General features: G+C 47.8%; 1 pseudogene; it reads left to right on the top strand.

The window, feature by feature from the left end:
• The first annotated feature begins 17355 nt into the window (after window positions 1–17355).
• Window positions 17356–20221, top strand: LOC146822928 (uncharacterized; annotated as a pseudogene).
• Window positions 20222–21316: the final 1095 nt, after the last annotated feature.

Below are 21316 nucleotides of genomic sequence, written 5' to 3'. Positions count from 1 at the left end.
GACCCTAAGTTAATTAATTTGTCCAATGAAAGTGAGTTCTGTAAAAATCTAGGGCCTGATTCACAAACTGTATTTTGTAGCATGTAACGTAGGGGCATATTATCAACGGCCAGCGATGATTATCGTTGGCCGTTTTTAGCGTGAGAAGTTGCATCGCCGGCTAGCGCAGATAATTATCACCATGCTAGCGCTGTATTAACAACGCATAGTGCAATGGTGATAATTATTCCTGCGATAGCTTGTTTTCCTTGGAACATCGCTGGTTTTCCAGCGATGTTTCATGGAAAACGGCGATAACCTTGCTGATACGACCCTGTGGTCGTATCAGCATAATGCACCTCCAATACAAAGGGCCCGATTCACAGAACAAACTTAAGACTAAATCCTAAACTTACTACCATTTTGGTATTCACAGAATGCACCTACTACTACTAGTATTCACAGAGTGAACTTACTACTTTTGCTATTCACAAAATGAACTTAGGACTTTTGCTATTCACAGAATCCATTTACGACCACTAAACTTACGTCCGCACTCGGGCCGGAATTTCCGGCTCCGGAGCGGAAGTTCTGGGTCCGGAGCGGAAAGTCCGCTCGCGGGCCGGATAGTCCGCCTCCGGGCTGGAAAGTCCGCACATGGGCTGGAAACTCCGCTCTCAGGCCGGAAATTCCGCTCTCGGGCCGGAAAATCAGAATTGGGACCAGACTACATTAACTGTGGCCATTGATCATTTGAGCCAAGGGTAAACACCTGTCCAAGTCCCTACCATCCCCCACCATGCATCAGCTGACGCACTCCAGCCAATCCCAGCCAACAGCTCCAGTTAGCCATCATGTTGCTAGTGCCTACCATCTCCCACCATGATCCAGCTGAAGCCAATTAACACTGATTGACCAGCAGCAAAAAACATTTAAAAGCAGCACACAGTGAAGGAACAGGTTTGGCCACACAGAGTTTGTATTTGCAAGCTGAGACCGGCTAAGAAAAATGGACCTCCTGAAGAGAAAGAGGAACTACACAGCAGAGGAGACCACCATGCTTGTGGAGTTCATTGTCAGGCACCACAAACGCCTCTATGGACTCCCACCCTACTGCACCAGTGGGACACAGAAGGCAGCCCTGTGGCAGCAATTATCCACTGCTGTCACAGCATTTGGGGAGGAGAGGCGCACTGTCCAGGACCTAAAAAAAAAATGGCAGGATGAGCGGCTGAGGGTAAAGGAGAAATACTCCAGGATTGAATTACAACGGATCCTCCCAGCCGCATACTCTGGACCACGCATCCGCCTCACCCCACTGGAGGAGGATATCCTGACAACCAAACACCCCCACTTGGTCCATGGGCTGCCTGTCAGTGACGTCCGCTACGTGGTACCAGGTAAGTGGGATGAAAAGATAAAGTGCATGAATAGAATGTCTGTGTTGCACTGTCAGTGTGAATAAGGAAGTAGTCCAAAGTGTATAAATAAATCCGTCAGTCAGAGACTCCTGTGTCATCCTCTGTATGTAGCACTACAAGTCCCACAATCCTTAGCGATGGAAATGGCAAATCCCTCCCCCACTTCAGAAAACATGGGCACTGTCCAGTTGCAGTAATACACCAGCCCGCTAAGTAGCAATTGACAAATATCAGCAGAGATGCGCCAGTAACAATGCCACACGTAATCCAACTCTTGTGCAACCGCGGATGCGTCACATTGACACTGTGGCGCTGGGATAGACAGATGGGTGTCGCAACTGATGGCATTAGGGGGGTGCTCTGCTGGAGTAGTGTCGCAAGTGTGACGCAACTCCAACAATGTCCATGGACCGCCTACACCTAATGTTCAGGTCCACTCATTACATGTGCCTCAAGCTGGTTTAAGTTTGCATGGTACCACCCTATGAAAAGTGACTACGTGAACTGCCGTTGATTACAATGCATCACTTGTACGAGGCATAACCAAATAAACACACACCCTGCCTACATCACAGCTGATGCATGTTTAATGTTGCGCAGGACCGCACACCGTGAGGCATCCCCATAGATGCATAACATTGTGAATAAGTCTAAATGTGTCACCTGTATTACCCCACCGCTGTGTCACAGAAGTGACGCAACTGCGGTGTAAATGTATTACAAGGGGCGTGGAAACATGCCACTAAATATCAAAGAAGTAAATCACCCCGTGCAAGCTTAAAGCACAAAGCAGAAGGTGAGAGAATCATCAGATCCAAAAGTCAGACACCTATTCTGTTGTACATTTCCCACCCTGCCACGCCATTACGTCCCCAATGCACCACTGCTCCTACCTGCCCAGTCAGCGGCAGTACTGCATAACACTGTTAGCATGCAGAAGAAATGGGGAAATCACAGAAATGTTCCACAAGCACATATTCCAGATGTTTAGTTTTCTCTCTTCTCACCCATTGACACATTCAGCCAGAGCACAGACAACTGCCGCAGCAGAGGTCCCTGCATCGACTGGGAGGAATCGCCACCGTACACCCTCACCGACTGGTAAGTCAAAGTGGCCAGGAGATGGTCAAAATGCATACATTGTCAGGAGTGACCGAGGGACATATAGTGCCCACATATGAAAGTCAACCAGAGATGAACAAATAGCTGCATTACTATTGGAGTTGTCAATAGACATCCACCTTTAGCTAATTATAATTGTGAACAGCTGAAGACAATATATTACATGTCTTGGCTCATCAAACCTTCGTAATTGCGGAACATGACATGTTTTTCAGCAACAGCCCCAGACCTGGCAATCCAATCCTGTTATCGAGTGCCAAAACTACTCAAAAGGGTGTCCCCACTATGTTGTAATGGTGTCTGTAGACGTAATCAATCAAACTAATTGACTGAAATATGGCAATGATGAACAAGTGAGATCCCAGGGTCATTAGTATTGACAATGCATACACTGTCCAACTTTGAATGTTTCCAATATAGATCAAATTCCCAGTCCACACAGCTGGTCATGTACCACCTACATTGTCTGGCTTTTGTGTTGCCCATCAACAAAACACAATAGTGGACCTCACATCAGGATCCGTAGACATGTCATTGTGATATTGGTTGCATCCAGGTAGTGGGCCCATTCGAAGTCATGTGGGAGCAATCATGAAATTACGTATAACACACTTCAGCGACGCTGGTGCCCACAACTGCTTGTGCTCATCCTTTGTGCCAGAAATCTAGTGCATCACATGTGGCTGCAGGAATGTAAAGTAGCTTATCATTGTAGGTACAACGAGGTCCTCCCAGAATCAAAGACACACACTGACTTCTGCTACAAGGTTGGCTGTGACATCTGTTCAGGGCCCACACACTGTTCCGGTGCTGGGCTAAGGGAGGGGAACCCAAGAATATATCAGGCTGACTGTTCATGAAATGTGCCTTTCACGTCCGCCGTATGTTGTATGTGTATTACAACACTGTTGTCCTGCATCACAATATGCTCACATATGGCATTTGAACCCATGCAAGATCAGACCCTGGTGGCTAATGAAAGGATGACACAAAATGTATGCCAAGTGAGTGCAGAATGGACATTCAATAGTACCATGAGTCATATGAAGTGACCGAAACACAACCGGCTTGCAATTCAATGATAGGAAACACCATGATGAAAATAGCATGGCTGAGGCCAACACTGATGCCAGTAGTGTACCTTTGAGATGAATGTAGGGGCTGCTAAGGTGAATCTTCATGCAGTTACACCTGGTAAATGACTAGGCTGAAGAGCAACACGCTAATCCAGTGCAGGCAGAAGGCATCAAAGCCTCTCAGCCTATCCGCAATGTGTGAGTATAAACCAAATGTTACATTCTGCTTGCCTCCTCTCCTACTGTATTCACATGTATAGGTGAGTGTTTGACATATGAGGTTTGGATGTCTGCTGTACAAGACACCAATCGTCGCCAGCTAAGTAGTACCATGATCTGGGAAATAGAGTACGCAAAGAGAGGACACTCAAAGGATGGACATAAGAAATATGCGTGACTTCATGCGTGGGGAAGCACAAATGAGCAACATCATGTCCCTGACTATTGCTAATCTCACACATGAAAACCTTTCTGACTTGACAACAAACAACATGAGACTCTGGAAATATGTAAGTCTGAATGGCAAAGGTGAAAGCAGTGTAATGGGGAGGAATACGGGTCATTTATCCCTTCCTATCAGTAATCTTCTCATACATGTGTGTCTGTTGATGTGTCATCTTATTGATGTCACTGCTGTGTGGAGGAAACGGCTGGCAACTGCTGCATGTGAGCAGGTGCCCAAATGTAAAGTTCAGGAGCTAAACATGCTGCACATTGTTCTGGATTACCCACAAATGGTCATTGAGAATGACATGTTGGCTCAGAGCTACCATCTGTGGTTGCAAAATATAGACCTGTATGTCTTATCACAGCTGCTGACCGCATTACACCACAGCAGCGTGCACCATCCCGGGGACTGAATGACAGCCTGGCTGCAGCGTTGAAACCATCGCGCACCTGTCCTTCAGGTAATTCTGGCATGAGGTGTGTCACTGGCTTCGACTCCAAAGCCATGACAGAGATCCTGATTCCCCTCTGCATGTAATCAGCAGTTATTGTGTACAAAGTGAAATACAAATCAGGAGTGTCATGTGCCTGTCTGACAATTGGTGATGCAGATAATTGAGAATGTTGTCACTTCCCTCTACAGCTGCTGGTTCAGGGACAGCTAGGCCTACAAAAGCCGTGAGGAGACAGGTCCAGCAGGTGACACTAGGGGGGAACACCAAGGGACAGAGAGTTGTGGCTGGAGCTGGTGAGTTTGCCTGTATCTGTGTAACACCTCAGTGCTAAGGGGTGAGCTGTCATGTGTGGTGGTACCCTACACAGGTCACATGATCCTCATCTGTTGATGCAAAGTACAGTTAATACAAACCCTTGTGTTGCACCACATGTTATACCAGGTCAATCCCTAATACGGTTGCAACCTCTGTTCCAGGGGATGCTGATGACGAGGATGACAGGCCTATGACCAGTGCGGGCCGATGGGGAATCAGAGGGGAGAATCCCCTGATCCTCCAAGCTGTGATGTCGGCTGCAAGCACTGCTCAGGAGGAGGAGGATGAATTTCCTGAGGACGTCTACTTGGTGGATGATGAGGACTACATGTCTGATGACGATGAAGATGCCAATGTGCGCTATCGTGCCAGATTGGCTAAATCGGTCAGGGCATCAACTCCTCTGCCAAGCAACGTCCGTCAGCCTCCTCCCAAGCATACCATGGCCTGTCCCCAGACTCGAGCAAACCAGCCACAGCACCCACGCATCACAACACAGACATCACTCCCTCACAGTCCTCACGTCCAGGACCAACATGGTGGTTCCCCTACCCACTCTTCCCTAGACAGTGTATCCCTGCTATTCTCTCCACCATCTGGGGGTAGTACCAGCCCTGTTGCGCTGCCGGAATCCCCTGGGCACCATTCACCTGCCCACAGGCTCCCACCTGCCACCCCCCCCGCTGTAGGACCTGCTCATCCCATCCATGGCAGACAGCTGCAGAGAGGGCCTGCACCTGGCTGTGATGGCCAGTGGGAGCAGGACTTCTACCAACAGCAGAGCGATGTGAGGCAGGACATTAGTGCCATAGGGGCTACCCTGTCCGACATGTCGGACTCCCTGCAGGACATGGTCCACTTCCCTCAGGCGGTGGAGAGGCTGAGCCAAGTGTTGGATAGGATGGATAGGACTTGGCAGGACATGTCCAGAAATATGCGAGACATGCTATCCATCCAAAGGGAAGAGAGTGCAAGACACCATGCCTTGGCCATGAAGATGATGGAGGGCATATTGAGAGTGAGCCAACCTTTCCCTTCACGGTCAACGCTGGGAGGGGAGCCTTCATATCTGCCCACAGGACAGCACATCCCCACACCTGTACCAACTGCACAGCAACAGAGCAAAGGGAGACATCCACACCAGCGGCCTGAACTGGCACTCCCAACACCAACCCCTGTACAGGCACTCCCACCACCTGCACAACCACCACCAACCCCTGTACAGGCACTCCCGCCACCTGCACAACCACCATCAACACCTGTACAGGCACTCCCGCCACCTGCACAACCACCATCAACCCCTGTACAGGCACTGACCCACCTGCACAACCACCAACAACCCCTGTACAGGCACTCCCACCACCTGCACAACCAAAACCACCCCCTGTACAGGCACTCCCACCACCTGCACAACCACCAACAACCCCTGTACAGGCACTCCCACCACCTGCACAACCAAAACCACCCCCTGTACAGGCACTCCCACCACCTGCACAACCACCACCACCCCCTGTACAGGCACTCCCACCACCTGCACAACCACCACCACCCCCTGTACAGGCACTCCCACCACTTGCACAACCGGCCCTTGTACAGGCACAACCATCAAGTGTGCACACACCATCTGCACCAGCACATGTACATGACCCTGGACAGTCCCTTGGACAGTACCCACCTCCACATAGGCGGCGAGCCAGAGCTGAGCACTCCGAGCGGTCCTCCCCCCCCAAATTGCGACGTCGCAAGCTCGATCCCCGGTGACAGGAACCCAGGACTATGTAACCACGTGATTGTGTGTTCACCAAATAAAGACCTCAAAATAAAGAACTCTGTTGTGTTTCATGTCCTGTGTAACGATGTAGGTGGCCTCGAGATGTGAGAAGGTATTTGTGTGTGTGACACAGTTACAAGTGTAACCCTTCATTGCAACAAGCCATTATGTGCATAGCAGATGACTCACCAAATATGTGTCCTGATTCAGAACCCGGCATTCTAAATGAAGTCAAACAAGTAGAAGTAAGTAGGATTCCTCAAATATATTTAGGCATCAACAGAACAACCGTCCGTTTGGAAGGGAGGAAGGAAAACAAATGATGGTCTTGATGCAGAGGGAGAAGGGAACCTAGATTGGGGTGGGGCAACAAAAATATAACACGTCAGGGAGCGTCAGGGAAAACAGTCTATTTACAAGGGGAAACTGAAATAATTGTTCACGTCAATGTCTCCGTCAAAAGTCAAGTGTCCATCTGGTCATCCTCTAGGACCACAATGTCCAGATCCTCTGAGTCCGACGCAGGCACACGTCTGGCAGGTGCAGTAACAGGCACCACATGTGTTCGTGACACACGAGCAGTACAGGGGGAAACAGTGTGGGGCAACGGACAGGGGGAGACATTGACGGTGGTATGGGAAGGGATTGGGGAGACAACAGACGACATGGCTGTGGTCAGTGAATTGATGCTGGTGGCGAGGGTGGCCATACATCGGAGCATGTCCTCTCGCATCATGCGTACCTCCATACACACTTGTAGCTGGATGCGAGCGGACACGTCTGGCTGACCCTCACACATCCACATCAAGTCCACTGGCACAGCCACAGGAGGAACAACACCGGGAGGGGCCTGGGGGGACAGGAGGGATGTGGTGCCTGAGGTCCGGAGCCAATGATGTTGTGGGGCTGGCGGCGACGATGAGGGGGACTTGTTGCAGGGGATTCAGCTGGAGCCCCCAATGGCATGGGGGACTCTAGAGGTAGGGAGGGGCTGATGGCAGGCCCAGGTTGTGTGTTGGCCTGCCCCAAGGACACCTCTTCAGGGCCCACAGGTGAAGTGTCATGGGGAGAGTAGCTTCCCAACACATCATAGTCCGAGTTGTCGGGTTGACCCCCCCCCCTTCAATGTCTTCAGCCTCCACCTGGGATGTAGCACCAACATCAGGGTGTCCCTTGTCATTCCGGGTGGGTGAAATCCCCTTGTCTCTTGATGTTGAGGGTCCCTCCTCATCCTCCTCTTCCTCGCTGGTGGAAAGAGGGTGTAGCCGCCGCCGCACTTGTGGCCTCTTGCTCCGGACCTGGTCCTGCTGCCCTTCCGTTTCGCCAGCTGTTCCTGCAGAAATGTAAGCAAAATCATAATGTCATGGTCGTGTCATGCAGGACGAGACACATACATAGAGGAGCCAAGCTCAGACTTATTTTCCTCTGATCACACTCTATAGTTGTCACCATCTATGAGCTGACATTACGTGCATGTTCACTGTCATTTACTGGATTTAGTCTGACATGGCCATCTCACGTGGATGTTTGTGGCTTACACAACTGTATTGCCCAACCCTCAACCTGGCATTCTGGTGATCTGTGTGTCCTGACACTGCTACATGTGCAGGTTCCAAAAGCAGTCCACCAATGGAGAACATGAAGAGTCCAGATTTCTCGGATTTTGGCCATTCCTAGGGAGTCGCAGCTATTTAAGGTCTGGACAAGTGTCAGCTGCTTTGTGTCATTGTATGGGACAAGACAAGTGGGGAATGGGGGTCACACATCCACTGAGGCTCTGGGCTATTTGTGTAGCTACATTGTGAGTCTAGCCTTGGGCTGTCCCCACACATGATCTGACTATCCAGTGGCACATATTGTCTTTGGTGACTGATATGGTAATGCAGTACACCGCTGAACAGTGGGGGATTGTTGTGACAGCTACCTGTACATGTGAAATGTCAAAAAGCCCACTGAGGGTGAGACGTCTGTCAGTGGACACCCCTTGCAAATTTAGAAGCGCTTAGGAGTGATGCAAGGATGTCAAAGTCTGTCTTGACTCCATGAAGATTTGTCACAATTTGAACCCAAACTCTACAAATGCAATGCAAGTCATAGCATCCAATGCCCTTTGGCCTGCCATGCTCACACTGGACAGTGTCTGTACCATTGCTCATCCAATGCACACATGATTTCCTAGTGCCAATTGTAGTGGTGCGTGAGGAGCAGATTTCAGTATTAATGCACTATTATGGCTCATTTAGCCAGTTTATAAAGATACGTGGTATGGAGGAAAGGATATACAAATATATTCGAACAAGGACACTTTTAATTATCCATTCACATGTGATTAAATTCACTTCTCATTTTCTTTGTATTTGTGCTGAGCATATACAAAAACATATATTTACAAAACCAAACCTCTCTACATATAACAAAACTACGCTACTGTCCTAAACATTAATTTTCAATTGTGGGTCCACCCTTCAATAGTGTGGACAACTCCAGAGGGCATATACATTGCATGAGAAGTATCAATGTCCCCATAAATTCTAAGGCAATGCAAGGTTGTTGAATCCCAACACAATCAAATTCTTATGGGTCCCTCTGTAAAACCAAAATGTCGACGCGGGCGCATTTCAGCCAATCAATTCCTTTTGGCCTCTTCAGGACAAGGATAAGCGCAGCAATCTTAGGCTGGTCCCTCTACTCAGCATACCAAGCGTAAGTACTGTACAATAGCCAGGAGTGGGACGCAGGGGATCCACGCCCTATTCCATCTCTTTATTGAAAAGTCAGCTGGGCCCCCTGTTCGTGTTCTAAAGTCAAGATTTCTTCCGTCGTGATTACACGCTTGCTTCTCTAGCCTCTCCTTGATAGCTCTTCCGCATCTATTGGTGCTAACTCTCGCTACGCGAGTTTGTTCAGGAGAGCACTATCTGCAGCGTATGCTGCAGATAGTGCTCTCCTGAACAAACTTGCGTAGCCTTAGCATTGCATTGCCTTAGAATTAATGGGGACATTGATACTTCTCATACAATGTATATGCCCTCTGGGGTTGTTTACACTATTGAAGGGGGGAGCCACAATTGAAAATTAATGTTTAGGACAGCAGCGTACTTGTGTCATATGTGCAGAGGTTATGTTTTGTAAATATATGTTTTTGTATATGCTCAGCACAAATACAAAGAAAATGAGAAGTGAATTCAATCACATGTGAAAGGATCATGAAATGTGTCCTTGTTCACAAATATAGTTATATCTTTTCCTCCATACCACGTTTCTTCATATATTGTGTTCACTTTAGCCAGATAATGGATGGTGTAATAGTTGGGTATACCCCTAGCTATCAGATTCATTTAGCCAGTTGTCATGACGAAACTACAACTCCCAAAATGCACTCTGCCCTGTACAGTCCATATGCCACAGTGTGCCTTTTTATGCTTGGTGACTGCTGCATGGACACAGAATCAGTGAATGGAAGCATCGGACACACAATGGTACAGCACTGTTTCACTCACATCATACTCACAGACACATTTGGCTTATGATGCACTTACCATGTCCCTGCTGCTCATGCTCCTCCAGCTGAGCATGGAGGGTCGGCCAAGCTGCTCGCAGGACCCTGCTGTACAGTGGGGATAGGCGAGGATGATGCACATGGTGCTGGGAGGACTGGCCCACCATCTCCTCAGCCTTGTGCCGGGACCACCGTTTCAGGTCCTCCCAGCGCTTGCAGCATGCCCTCGCACTCCTGGTGTGGACTCCCACTGCACTGCAGCGCTCCCCGATGTTGGCCCACAGCCTGGCCCAGGCTGCATTGCTCAGCTGGTGTTCAGGGTCCCCATATAGCTGAGGATATTTGCCCAGCACCCCCTCAGCCAAGATGTCTAACTCACTTTCAGTGAAAGGGGGTGCCTTCTCTTCATAACCCTCAGCCATTATGGGGATAATAAGTATGATGGGAGCAGCAGGCTGTCAGAGGATCTGATCTGTGAGTGAGGATGACTCAGAATGAACACAAAATGGCTGCCAACTATTTCCTGTGATGTATTTCCTGCCTCCAACTTCCTGTAAAACATTTCCTGACTGAAATAATGTGTTCCGGGTCATTTTCGGAGTTTATGGCCCGCGAGCGCAGTTTCCGATTCCGGAGCGGAGGGTCCGCGCACGCGCCGTACGCTCCGTGATCGAGACTTCCGCTTTTGTGCCGTAAACTCCGAAAATGACCCGGAACTGATTTTTTAATACAGGATATGTTTGACAGGGAGTGGGAGGCAGGAAATACATCACAGGAAATAGTTGTCAGCCATTTTGTATTCATCCATATCCATCCCCAATCATGAATGTAATCTACTGCCATCCTGCTGTTCTGTTGTGGATAAAAAAGAAAAGACAGTGCATGTGTGCATTATTAAAATGTAACAAGAGGGGGAAGAGACCATTTAAAGACATTTCTGCACTAATGGGCGGGGGGGCTGACACAACATGAAACCCCTGTTTCACTTTCTCATGCTTTGCATCATGGTACATGTAGTCCATATTGGGTGCTCAGTAGCAGAGTTGTGTGATGTGTTACGTAACATTGGGGTGGAGAAGTGTGGATATATCACAGACACATGGGGGCAGATTTATGTTCCCTGGCACATCCCTGCAGATCAGCAGGGATGCGCCATGGGAGATGCGTCACGCAAGTGTTCCCTTGCACCACCGCAGAAGCGCCGCATTCACAATGCCGTGCATCGTGGCGCAAGGACAAGCAGATGCGTGACGCATCTGGCCGGCGTAAGGTTGGCGCATTGCTGGAGTTGCGTCTCAACCGCCACACAGCTCCAGCACGGCTCGGGGTGCCCCTATCCCTGACATGCTACGTCAATCCTTAAGCCTGCTTCAAGCAGGCGCAGGGCTTTGACGCAGCATGGCCTGAAATGTGTCAGAGTGAAATCTTGTGGATTTCAATCAGCCACTTTTCGGAGGCATTCCTGTGCCAGAAGGCCCCCCCCCTGTGCAGGTACGCCCACATGTAGTGCAAGCTTGACAACGTGACGCATGCATCTCCCTAGATGCGTCACGTTGTAAATAGCAAGCAGCATGGCGCTGTGTCGGCGCCGCCACTGCGTCACTTAAGTGACGCAACGGGTGCGCAAAAGTGGTGCATGGGGCGTATTCATCTGCCCCATGGTGTCTGATTCACCCATGACATCACTCACGTCGTAGGCGCATCTTTTGGGGGTGAGTCACAACTGTTGATGGCACAGGCCCGCCAATGCTATGGTTAGGGCCTTTTCTGATTCAGTGACCCATCCTCATGAGGTCCGGCTTTGTCTCTCAGTACATGTATCATTTTCCATCAGCGTCAATAGATTCTTTCGGGACATCCACTACACTGATCGCTGACATGGGCACATGAGCTGCAGCACGCTCAACCTTTTGACTACTGTCACCAGCTGTGATGAACATGCAGTTAGTGTGGCTTGCAAAGTTGTCTCAGGAAGGAATTTATTGACACAGTCGTGTATATCCAAGTTTCATCATTGGCAACAGACAGCAATCCACATTTAGTCCATTCCACTACAGGTTGCTCATGTGAAAAATGTGGCAACGAGCTGCTCACGGACTTGCATGCCCTGACCTCGGTTATGTGCCATGGCCCGGTTTCCCAGATTCAGAGCAAGCCGAGGTTCCAGCGGTATGTGTAAGCCATGCGCTAAGGCAATGTTGTGCAAGACACAACAGGCTAATATGATCTTGCACACGACTTCTGGGGAGTACTGCAGCACCCCCCCGTACGGTCGAGACATCTGAATCGCGACTTCAACAGACCAAAAGTGCGCTCTATGATGGCTCGAGTCCGTATGTGTGCCCGATTGTACCTACGCTGTGGTACAGTGTTTGCACGCCTGTAAGGGGTGAGGAGATGTGGGGTGAGTGCATACCCAGCGTCACCTGAGGAGAGGGGAAAGGGCAGTTGGTTACATTTCCCTCTTTGACTTGCACAGGACATGATCTGTACTTTATTACATGCAGTATCTGTTGGGCCATGTATGTAGCTTTATGACTCTTATTGTACAATGGTTTATGTTGGGGGGCATTCATACATTTGCAAAACACATTTCCCTCATTTCTAACGCTTGGTACTTACCCAGTAGCCACATGTTGTCAAATTCTCCCGCAGCCATCCGCCGGGCAAGAGGTGACATGCGGAATATGAAGCTGTCATGGGTACTGCCTGGGAACACCGCATGCACATTGATGAACCTCCCCCTGGCATCACAGACAGCTTGCACGTTGATGGAATGCCATCGGTGTCTGTTGCAGAAGATGTGTGCAATGTGGCGGGGTGGCTGAAGGGCCACATGGGTACAATCAATTGCACCCAGCACACGTGGGAATTGTGCAATGGGATAGAAATCTCGTGCTGCCCTTTGTCTCAGGGCCAGTGTACGTGGCATTTGTATGTGGTTGTGGGATCTTGCAGTGATGCATCTCAGTACCTGATGCAGGCACCGCGACTGGCTCGCCTGGGAGATGCCCACATGGTCACTGGAGACCCTTTGGAAAGAGCCAGTGGCAAAGAAATGGAGCGCAGAGAGGATCTTGAGATATGCTGGGATTGCATGGGAGCGGCAGGTCACAGAGTCAAGTTCCTGCTCCCACTCACATACCATATCCAAGATGACTTCTGGAGGGAAACGGTACCTGGCCCTTACAACTTGGCTGGAAAGTCCAAATAGGTTGATCCTCTGCCTGAAGATCCTCTCTGCTCTCCTCCTCCTCCTCCTCCTCAAGTGGTTTTGCCGCATGGCAAGGGGCAGTGCAACAAACACATTCAGTGACATGTTGTAAGGATTTGTGTGTGTGCCTGCTCTGCAGTTATACGTGCTGCCGTCCTAGGATTGGCTGGAGTGTGTCAGCTGATGCACGATGGGGGATGGTAGGGACTTGGACAGGTGTTTACCCTTGGCTCAAATGATCAATGGCCACAGTTAATGTAGTCTTGCCGAAATCAGAAGTTCCGGTCCGTGAGCGGACTTTCCGGCCCGCATGCGGACTTTCCGGCCCGTGACCGGATTTTCCGCCCATAAAGCGGAATTCCCGCTCCGCATGAGGGTATTCCGCTCCGGACCCGGAAAGTCCGCTCCGGACCCGGGAAGTCCGCTCCGGAGCCGAAAATTCCGGCCCGAGTGCGGACGTAAGTTTAGTGATCGTAAATGGATTCTGTGAATAGCAAAAGTCCTAAGTTCATTTTGTGAATAGCAAAAGTAGTAAGTTCACTCTGTGAATACCAGTAGTAGTAGGTGCATTCTGTGAATACCAAAATGGTAGTAAGTTTAGGATTTAGTCTTAAGTTTGTTCTGTGAATCGGGCCCAAAGTATACGTAAGTCAGCATTTTTGCAGACGTTAGTTTTTGGCGAAAACAGCGGTTTTCGCAAAAACCTAACATCTGCAAAAATGCCTGGGACTCCTTGTAAATAGCGCGATGAGCACATCAGCAATATTTACAAGGTAGTTCTGCCCAGTGACGCCCACTCTGCATCTCATTAGAGATGCAGAGGGAGGCGTCGGGTAAAAGGGTGCTAACATGCGCTAATGCATGTTATCACCCTCTTGTTGATAGGGCGGAAACATTTTCTCCGCTTTTTTGGCTTTTAAAGCCAAAAAAGCGGAGATAAGGTGCTTGATAATATGCCCCCCCCCCCTTAGTACTTAAGTACTACTACTTACTTACTATAAAATGCAACTCACAAACCTACGGGTGGAAATCTCCATCTCCACTGCTCTGATATTTTCTATTACGATGCCAGTCGGACCAGCATCCGACCAACATCGTAGCAGGAATGGGACCGCCTGGCAAGGAATCCGAGTCGGCACCCGCCTAATTGCAATGTGACCATCAGCACGGTAGTCTGAAACATACCCTTTACTATTGTAGCTTGTGCTGCGAGCCAGAAAGGGGCAGCAGCACATTCACAACGCAAACCATAAGTGAGATTTATGAAGTCATGCAAGGCCACTTAGCGTGGCCCTGACTGCCTCCACAAAATTGGGGTTGAGAAACGCAGAGCAAATTGTTGCATTGCCTTACTCTGCCCTAGGAACTGCCATGGAGTATGATGCATTCCTTGATTTTACAGAATTGGTGAACCTGGGCATGCACCAAAGCGATACACCTTCCCAGGTGAGGCATAACCAATCAATCAATCAATCAATCAATCAACAGCATTTGTAAAGCGCAACACTGTCACCCCTATGGGTATCTGTCTGCTGTGTCTCAGTCAAAGAGCCAGGTCTTAAATCTGTTTCTGAAGTCTGCCAGAGAGGGTGCTGTACGGAGCTGGAGGGAAATGTCTTTCCAGGTCGCCGCTGCGACAGATGCAGGTGTAAGTGAGACCGAGTGGAGAGGAGTACAGTTGTCTTGAGGGTTGGTGGAAGTTCAGTCGATGGTTGATGTAGGCAGGTCCTAGGCCATGGAGGGCTTTGTAGGTGTGTGTGAGTATCTTGTACTGGCATCTCTTCTTGATGGGGATCCTGTGGGGATCACTCAGGTGGGGGGGCGATATGGGTTCTTTTGGGGCGGTCCAGGATGAGATTGGCTCTAGCGTTCTGTATGGTATGGAGTTTTCCGAAGAGCTAGGTGGAGATGCCGTAGAGTGCATTGCCATAGTCAAGAGGGCTGGTGAGGAGGGCCTGTGTGATGCTCTTTCTGATGGTGGTTGGGATCCAGTTGAAGAGCCTGCGGAGCATGCAAAGTGTGTTGAAGCAGGAGGAGGTGACTGTTGTTTCATAGTCATTTGGTTGTTGAGGATGATGCCGTGGTTCAGCACATGGACGGTGGGTGTGGGTGTAGGTCTGAGTTCTGCAGGTCACCAGCTGGGGTCTCATGTGAAGGTGTTCTTCCCAAAGATCAATACTTCTGTTTTGTTGGAGTTGAGTTTTAGGCAGTTGTCTCTCATCCATTTGGCTACATTGGTCATGGCATTGCAAAAGTTGGTTTTGGCATTGGAGGGATCTCAGTGAGCGAGAGAATCAGTTGAGTGTTGTCTGCATAGAAGATTATTTTGAGTCCATGTGATCTGAGGTGGTCATGTAGATGTTGAAAAGGATGGGGCTGAGGGATGAAGGATGATCCTTGAGGTACACCACATATGATGTCTTTGGAGACAGAGGTGATGGGAAGCAGTCACATGCTCTATGTGTGTCCTGTAAGGAAGGAGGCTAACCACTTTAGGGCATCTTGCTGCATGCCTATGTTGTAGAGTCTGTTGATGAGGGTGTTGTGGGAGACAATGTCAAATGCCGTGGAGAGGATCGGGCCACAGTTTCTTTATTTCTCCTTGTCAAGTTATCTTTCTATGTGTGCTGCCTTCTGCCACACGTATAGAGAGAGGTATATGCCTCTAAAGAGTGTTTTTGTGCTGAAAAGATCCCCTTCCTGCACAAAAATAATCCTGCATGCAATGGAGACACCCTTACACCATGGTGTAAGGCTGCTAAAAGGGCACCAGCACTGGGGAAAAGGCAGGAATGCACCATATTGACTTAATTACATGCATTCCTGCCCTTTCAATGTCAAGCAGTGCAGTGCAGCAAGGTGGCTGGCTGCACTGCACTGTGTGAAAGTCTCATAAATCTACCCCATAGTAAACTGGTGGAGCTAGTGCCTCCATACGAAAGGCATGTTTTGTTTCTTTGATAACTTTGCATCTATTCAATGATTCTGCAAAAAGCTTTTAAAAGAACAAATGTTCTCTAGGTTTGGCTTCTTCATGGAAATTTTGTACTGATCCATCAGCAGTGACCAAGAAAAAAGGGGGTACCCAAAACATTGATTTTCCATTTTAATACCAATAGGATATTTTATTTGCTGAAGCAAAATAAACAACTTAACAGAATTCGACCAAATTTGGCAGAAAATTAAAACTTTACTGAGAAAGGGTGCTTTCATTTTTTAGCATAAATCAGTTCAATAGATTTTGAAAATATGTATTTGAAGATATGCTTGGGGTGGTCATGAAGTTGTCAATCTGTCAGAGAAGTATGTGGTATCCGGACCATTATGTATTACAGTGGTACTGAAATCTAAAAAACGTACTCAAACCTCATTGGCCAAGGGACCCTTTTCTCGTGTCAACCAATGTGGTACACTGGTACCCAGGACCGTACCATGGTACCTCACAATATGATTGGCCAGTGCAACAGCTCATGAAAATGTTGCAGCAGTAATTACTGGACTCAGGTATTCAGTCCCTGTGTCCTGAAACTGTTTTCAAAAAAGGCCATAATAAAGCAGGGTAGGGTAACCCAGACCTCTAGACACTTTAAGAGGTTCAGAGGGCCCCCCACACCCAATGATTAAAATTCTTTCATAATAAAGTTAGTGGATAGCTTTGTACTCTCATGGGATCTGGCATAGCCAGCAGTAATACTGCCGGAGACCCTGTACTTGCCTCCAACCCATAGTATGGTGGCCTTGTGCAAGCTTCTTCAGGATCTCTTACACTGAACTGTGTTATCATTAGATGGAAGCTTAAGTGGATGGTACTGTGGTAGGTCGATGATAACCGAAAAAAGCTTAGAATAAAAATAAAAGGGAGAAGACAATGCCGTTTGGGTGTGTATGGCCAAAATATAAAAGCTGTATGCAGCTCAGCCATGGCTGGTCCCAAGCCCAGCTGTGAAAGGAGGAGGGTTACACATTGGCTAGCTACCCCACCATGTAAAAAAATCCTAGCTACCAAAAGACATCCCATCCTTGGGGAGAGAGGAATCTCTTCCACTGAGAGCTATGATGCCTTGTGGTGAAAGTCAGAGACCCCTGCAAGCCACAAAGTCAATCCACCTGCTTTCGACCAAGACCATCACCATCGGGACATGGAACGTGAGGACTATGCATGAGACAGGCAAGACAGACCAATAGGCAGCAGAGATTAAAAAAATACAACCTTTCCATGCTTGGCATCAGTGAGAGCAGATGGGCAGAGTTTGGACAGAAAAGAATGGCTCCAGGAGGACTGCTGCTGTAATCCGGACATAAGTAAGAGAATGCCCCACATATTCAGGGAGTAGCACTGATGCTAATGCCAGCATCCAGCAGAGCTCTGATTGGATGGGAATCTGATGGTCGCAGAATCATCACAGCAACCTTTCGCACAAAGAAAAAAAGAATCAACATGAATGGTATCCCATGCTTTGAACTTACAAATGACAGAAAAGAAGAGAAAAAGAAGAATTTTATGGCACACTCTAGTTCATCCTGGAGAAATGCCTTGACAGTGATATCAACATACTGATGGGGGACCTCAATGCCAAGATACGAAGCGACAACACTGGGTACAAAGAAATCATGGGCAACCATGGCCTTGGTGACATGAACGAGAATGGTGAAAGGCATGCAGATCTCTATGCTTTGAATGGTCTGGTGATAGGCGGTAGTGTATTCCTGCACAAAAGAATATATAAAACAATGTGGGTGTCACCAGACCATTCAACAGAGAATCATATTGACCATTTTCTGCATTGCCAAGAAGATCTGGAGGTCCCTACAGGTTGTGAGAGTGATCAGAGGAGTAGGTGTGATGTCAGACCTTCGCCTTGTTGGGCAAGGCTAAAGCTAAAGCTGAAGAAAGCATTAATGGAACTGGCAAACCAATGCTAGTGATATAACACCACTCTCCATAAAGATGCACAGAAATGGAGTGAATACTCAGTCATCCTCAGTAACAAATATCAAGTCCAACAAGAACTAGAGGACTACAGAGACCCAGTAGAAAGTCAGTGGGAGAAGATCAAAGAAAGACTGAAATCAACCTGCCAGGAGGTACAGGTTGCCAGGAAACATCAACATAAAGATTGGATCTTCACCAAGACTCCCAGTAAAAATTCAAGAGAGAAAGAAAAGGAAATCAGCAGTCAAAGCCTGCTGAACAATAGCAGAAAAAGAAAAAGCTAAAGGCGAATACACCAAAACCAACAAGGAAGCAAAGTGAAGCTTGAAATCAAACAAGTGAAGATTCATCGATGGTCTTGCCATAGAAGCCCAGGATACAGCAAGCCATGGAAAGTTGAAAGAACTTTACAACATAAGAAGGAAATTCTCCATCAGGTACAGCAAGCCAGAAAGAACTGTTAAAGACAAAGCTGGGAAAACCATCATGGGTAACAAAGGCCACCAGCCAAGATGGGTGGAGCACGTTGAAGACATGCTGAACAAGCTTGTGTCGCAGTCTCCACCAGACATACAGCCAGCTGACAAGAACTTTGCATATTAACTGCAGCAAACTAACTAAGGAAGAAATATGGCAAGCTATCAAACATCTGAGAAATGGGAAGACAGCAGGACCCGGCAACATTTGTGCACAGGCACGGAAGGCTGACATTGGAAATCAGTAGGCATGCTCTACGGATTGATCTGGGAATAGGAAAAGGTGCTGTACAACTGGAAGGAGGGATATCTCATCAAGATCCCCAAGAAAGGTGACCTGAGTAACTGCACAAACTACCGTGGGATACTTCTTCTATTAACCCCAGGCAAAGTGTTCAGCAGAGTCATCCTGAACAGAATGAATGAACAAGTTTAAACTCATTTGTATCGACTTTCAGCATCAACATCTGGCTTCTGAAAAGACCAGCCTGCAACACTGTGCATTACCATTGAGCTGTTGATCGAATGGAACTCCCCCCTCTATGTCAACTTCATCAACTATGAGAAGGCATTCAACAGCGTGGACAGAGAAACACTTTGGAAACTCCTCCATCACTATGGTGTGCCAGATAAACTCATAAGAATCATCAGGAACTCTAACGAGGGAATGACCTGCAAGATAGTCAATGGAGGACAACTCACTGAAGCCTTCCAAGTGAGGACCAGAGTCTGCCAAGGTTGTTTGCTCTCGTCTTTTTTCTTTCTACTGGCCATCGACTGGATTGTGAAGACATTCACAGTGAGAGAAGAAATGGAATCCAGTGGACACCATGGACGCAGCTCGACACCCTGGACTTTACAGACGAACTGGCCCAGCTTAACCATACACATCTGAAGATGCAAGAGAAGACTGACAAGTTGGCAGCCACACCATCACAACTGCAGGCATGCACTGGAAGAGGCTGAGGTCTTCACTTGCCTGGGCAGTGTCATAGACGAACAGGGCGACACTGATGCTGACGTCAAGGCAAGAATCTGCAAAGCAAGGGCTGCCTTTATTCAGCTGAAGAAGATCTGGAGCTCCAAGGACCTAACGCTTCAAACCAAGATAAGGCTTTTTAACACCAACGTGAAATCGGTCCTTCTGTATGGAGCAGGAACTTGGAGGACAACAGTGACCACCGCCAACAAAATTCAGACCTTCATCAACACCGGCCTGAGTAAAATCCTCCAAATCAGTTGGCCAAACACCATCAGCAACAACCTGTAGCAGCAGAATTTGCAACTCTCTGCTCATGAAGAAATCAGGAAAAGATGCAGGGGCCAGACAGGTCACACCCTCTGCAAGGCTGAATCAATCACCAGCAGGCAAGTCCTGACCTGGAACACTCAAGGCAAAAGAATAGGAGGAAGGCAAAGAAACACCTGGCGCCGAGGCCTCAAGGCTGACTGCCAGGGGATAGGTTACACCTCAAGTCAGACTGAAAGAAAAGCCAAGGACAGAGGTGGCTGAACAGCCCTGGTTGATGGCCTAAACCCCAGGAGGGGTAGTAGGCAAAAGTAAGTGTGTGCAGCGGTTGGCCACACATGGGGGTTAGGTGCACAGCCTGGCCGTAGGCTTTGTGTAGTGGTGTTTGGTGCGACGCAAAGGGTTGACTGTTTAATTTAAAACATAATCCAGAAAACCTTGCAGATTCACTGAAAAAGTACTAAAGTTAAAATGATTCTAGAGTTTAGGTTACGTTCTAAAAACCTTAACTTTATAATTCACTGCTTATGCCTTTACATATTACAATGCTTACGACATGTGAGAATTAAATAAAGGGGTAAGAATGTGGCTTGAGAGTAGGCACAGAGATGGATGCAGGGCCCGGCCTAAGGCCGTGCATGATGGGGCAGAAGTTATAGTTTTTTTTACTAAACTATAACTGGTGTATTTCAGTGGTATTTGTGTTTTCTGACAGTTGCTCATAGATAGATAGACAGTCAGAGAGACAGAGAGACAGACAGACAGACAGACAGATAGACAGATAGACGGATAGATAGATAGATAGATAGATAGATAGATAGATAGATAGATAGATAGATAGATAGAGAGATAGATAGATAGATAGATAGATAGATAGATAGATAGATAGATAGATAGATAGATAGATAGATAGATAGATAGATAGATAGATAGATAGATAGATAGATAGATAGATAGATAGATAGATAGATAGATGCTTTTATTTGAATATTTCACTGTGCACACATTAAAAACCGCAATATCTGCCTACATAAAATACGCAGCCACCCCAAAGCTGTTAACACATTTGAAAGTTCCATCCTCTCCAAAAATCACCTTTTAACATTTTCATCCCATCCCATGGAGCTGTGTGTTTTCCCTTTTATTACCTGAACAAATGCAAATGAACTAATTACCCCGTTAAATTATGAACAGACATTATTCATTTGAGCAATCATTACTTTGTAGTGCAATGGAAGCAGTTTTTTCACCTTTGGCACTATACAATATACTTATTTTGATCTAAATTGATTGCTGTGGGATAATTCAAGAATCATTAAAATGTTGCTGTATTGACATTCACTAATGTCTTTTAATTAG

Source organism: Triturus cristatus, chromosome 5_2 (genome assembly GCF_964204655.1).
Source record: "Triturus cristatus chromosome 5_2, aTriCri1.1, whole genome shotgun sequence".
NCBI lineage: Eukaryota > Metazoa > Chordata > Amphibia > Caudata > Salamandridae > Triturus > Triturus cristatus.
The sequence above is the reverse complement of the archived record's forward strand: the minus strand, read 5'-3'. Positions and strand labels throughout refer to the sequence as shown.